The sequence below is a fragment of the Ursus maritimus genome, unplaced genomic scaffold (genome assembly GCF_017311325.1).
Source record: "Ursus maritimus isolate PB19 unplaced genomic scaffold, ASM1731132v1 scaffold_12, whole genome shotgun sequence".
Taxonomy (NCBI): Eukaryota; Metazoa; Chordata; class Mammalia; order Carnivora; family Ursidae; genus Ursus; species Ursus maritimus.
This window is the reverse complement of record NW_024423564.1, coordinates 29,278,462-29,282,925: the sequence shown is the minus strand read 5'-3', so window position 1 is coordinate 29,282,925 and position 4,464 is coordinate 29,278,462.

The window sequence follows — 4,464 nt, the reverse complement described above, 5'->3', positions numbered from 1 at the left end:
CTACAACTTCAGCTATCCCTTGTATATAGATCTTTAACACTGGCCTATCATCTCTCTAGAAGTCCTGACTCAAACTTTGATCTATATCAGCCCAAATAACAAAAACTGACCCCATTTTCTTATTTCCCAAGTCTGAGAAGGGTTCTTTGTTTCCCTATTTCTCTTGAAGGTACCATCACTCTCCTACTTATGTCTCTTCCAAGATTAGAGACCAAACATTTGATGTCCTCTGGATTTCTTCTAAGTTTAACCAGTGAAACAGATAGCCTACACCAGTGTAACAGTAATCTACTGTTAGATATTGAATAACCCCAAAACCTAAGGTTTAATTCAGTAACTATTAAGTTCAATTCTGTGCATTGTTCTATTGGTCTCACCTGAACTCATGTGAGCTTCTGTGATTAGCTGCTGGTCAGCTAGGCCACTTGACTTCCGGGGTTAGCTGACTGTTGGCTGGGGAAAGAAGGATGCCGGACCACATGTCTGTCATAATCCAGGAAGCTAGCTTGGGCTCATTCATGGGGCTGCTCAGGGTTCCAAGAACAGCCAGAGAGCAAGCTCTGATACCCAAGTAATTTTTAAGTCTCTGTCTGTCATATGCTTGCTACTGTCTCAATGGCAAAACAAATCACACAGCCACACTCAGAGTCGGTGTTGGGAGGGTGCTACCAAAGGGTATAGAAATAAGGAAGGAAACTTACAAAAGGAAGAAACTGTGGACATTTTTACAACAACGACAATCAGTCAACCTGGATATCTAATGCATACAAGTTTCAATTTCCCTGGCATGAACTCTCCATGGAAAACCTCCCATACAGAGCATTCACCAAAAAACTCCACTAAAGGTCTCTAATGAATGCAAATTCAGCCCATGTTGCTCAGTCCTTTCTGAAACATTTGCTGGGTAGTAATATCATCGCTTGCTAAACATTTTGTCATGAAATAGTCACTTCCTGGCATTCCCTCACTGCATATCATAAAAGTCTAATAACCTGCAAGCCGCAAAGCCTCACGAACATACAACAGGCCTCCCGTCAAGGTAATTTTGTCTCCAAACACAAAGGCTCAGCCCAGGGTTGAATTCAGCCTCAGTGGGCAAAAAGGCCCAGGGTTACCACAAGAGTCATTAGACCTGACTACCAAGGACCAGGCCAAGACACACCACACAAATTAGTTACAGACATGTATCATTTAGTTCTATGGACCTTGGAGGGCCACACTGTGTAAAGACTGAGGTCTGGGGTAAGAGGATGGTGAGCAAGGTTTGCCTTCCATACAAGAATAGGATATGGTTCTTGACCTCAGGCATTTCGTCTGCGTGGTGCCACTGAGAACTGCAGTGGACCTTCAAAAATGAGAAAGCTCTTGGTAGGCCGGAGTTGTCAAAGCGGGCCTCAGGGGAAATGCAGGATTTAAAATAAGTCTTGAAAGAAGAGGAGAGAGGCTGCCAGATGGGGGGAACAAGAGAAGATGGGTGTGGTGAAGAACAGTAAGGCTGGCTTGCCTGGAATAAAAAGCTCTATTGGCCAAGAAGGACAGGAGATAAGCTGAATAAATAATATGAACCAGATACAGATGCCTTGACTGCCTACTTGGTAGAGTCTTAGTTTAACAAGGAATCTTATGATCTTCACAAGAGAGAGAATGAGCAAGGTGTTGTGTGAGGAAGATTAAATTGGTAACACTGAATTACAGGGCACTAAATTATAGGAGAAAAGAAATGAAAGCAGGGATATTAGTTAAGAGATCATTAGATAATCTAGGAGTAGTCCAGATAAATTAGGACAGAAAACAGAAAGAGGAAGGGCCATGTCCCAGAGAAATTATAAAAGAGAGATTTCGATGTCCACTTCATATTGAGCTACATCTCAGAGTTCAATTCCAGGGCAAACTGTCCATTCCCTGTGGGCTGTGGAACAACTTGCCAAGTGGGCTAATTATATCAGTGTAGAAAACAAAACCAGAAATATTCAGATTCTCCAAGTAAAGAATTTGCAGGATTTTTTTTTCTGATTTGACTATTTGGGAGAAAATTCTTGAACTTTTCCTTGCTACATGTATAAATGTTGCTCAAAGAATATCATGGGGTTGAGATAAAAATGGAACATTTTTGATACTTAAGCTGTAGTCAACCAAGACATGGTGCTAGGTTATATGTTCAATCCCAATTACAAACAGGTAATAATAACCAGTCTTTACACAGTTACCTTGCTCAATGGTTCATGACAACCCCATAAAGTTAGCATCACTCTCGTTTTCATTTTATAACCAAAGGAACTCAGAGAAGTTAAGCATTTTTCCTAAGATCACTCATTCAGTAAGAGAGAATGGAAATTTGAATTCAGGTCTTTTGACTTCAAAGCCAATGATCTTTCCCCCATACCACTAAATTTTCAGTCCAACACTGCAAAGCAGAGGTTTGTTCTCTTTAAAGAATCAGAATTAAATGATCAGAATTATAGATGTTTGTTCCCCTTAAAGGATCAGAATAGGATATAGGCTGATGAGTCTTGACATTTCCTTAATGTAACATGTTAATTCTTTATTTAAGAGAGAACAACTTGTGATTTTCCTCCATTGGTGGGCTAGAGAGATAATAAAAATGATAGCAAAGGCTATTAAAATTTATATGGAGACTAGCACAGATTGGAATAACTACAAAGTGAATCTTTAAGCTGCAATAGAAAGGTGGTGAAATAGCACAATATGAAAGAAAACTCTCCTTTCACTTCAGATGCCTAAATATGCCATCAAAAGACTGCTCAATTCTCAAATGCCAGTATTTTCTGACTCCTCTAGAACCTATTCTTAATGCAAAATATCAAAGTCAGCAGGATAGTAGGTGTCCCAAAATGTCTTAATTCAGAGAATTAGTGTTAACTGAGCCTGATTAGCTCCATTTATCTCTAATTAATTACCTTTATCTAATTAGACACTTTGTTTCCGGTAGACATGGAGTCAAGTAGACTAGATTATTAGTGTAGTCATTGTGCCTTTACAAAATCCTGAAATTAATGAAACGTGCAAAAGAATCTGCAGTTCTAATTGCACAGGTGTTGCCTTATGGCAAAGCTTTATCATCTGATTACACCAAGGGGTTATTAGTGACTTTTTATATAGAGGATGAGCCTATGAAATGTACCTTAGCAACAGCTCATTAGTTTAGGGTTGTTACTGTATTATTTATTACATTCAGCCTTCCCCATTATCTAGATTGATTCATGGACCTATATATTTTTTCCTTTCCTCTGTGCAGAAAAAATAAAATAAACCATCATTCTGAAGAGTCCAGATACAATGTGGAAAAATGCAAAATGTGTTCATAGGCTATAATTTGACTCTTTTAAGACAGAAAACTCTAAAGTTAGATGAGATCAGATCAAATTTATGGGGGCTTTTCTATGGAAAAACAACCAATTTAAATTACTGAGGAGTATGAAATGATTCATATATGTGATCAAAACAACAACAACAACAAACCATGTGCCTGTCCCTAATGTCTTCACATTTCAGCCATATCAAAGTATGTGGAAGAAAAAAGCAAAATGTTTTTACACTAAAACACATTTATATTTATTTTCACTTCACATGTTTCCAAAACAGGTTAAGGAGACATCTCCACATATGCTCTCCCACAACATTTATAAAAATCCATCTCTTGTTTTATTTTTTGCTTTTTTTTTTCTCTTAAGGATAGATTTGTTACCAGATGGGGAAAACTAACAAATTATACAGTCTAGCTTTGCTGAAAAAGCAAGATTTCAATGCCTGCTTATGAAAATGAAAAGTGCTTTTTCATGGCAAGGTTAGGCAACTGCAAAACACTAAAATATCCCAACCTTTGTATTTTCATTTTTTTCCCCTCATAACAATTTGAAGGAGCACTGTTTTTCACAATCATAGAGTAATTAAACAGCTAGAAGTAAATCCAGTCACAATCCTAGTCCAACATACAAACATGTTTATTGACAAAGCAGTAATTCTTTTAAATAATTTGTCAACATAAATATGTCAAATGGATTTTAAAATCATTTCTCTCTCTGTTCCTCAACAAAAATTCCTCTGCTGATATGAGCCACATATTGTTGTTCACTTACCGCTGAATCTAAACTAGTGAAATGATAACGGGTAACTGTTTTATAGAGCATGACAACTAATTTGAGTGGTAATAATGAATATTTAATGATCCTCCTTTCAAGCATGAACATATAACTTTTCATGTATTCCCTACCAAAATTATAACCATTAATCTAAAAATTATAGTTGCAACTGAAATAATAGCCAGGAATTATAGATTATAGCTAAGTCGGAATATTGCATAAATATTCTGTACAAACACAAACACAGGGGCACGTAGGAAGCTCCAGCCTCCTGTTTTCACGCAGTCCAAATCATTTCTTTGAAATGTATGAAAGTTGCATGATTAGTAGAGAAGATATCTGAATCCAGATATAAAAAGGCTAT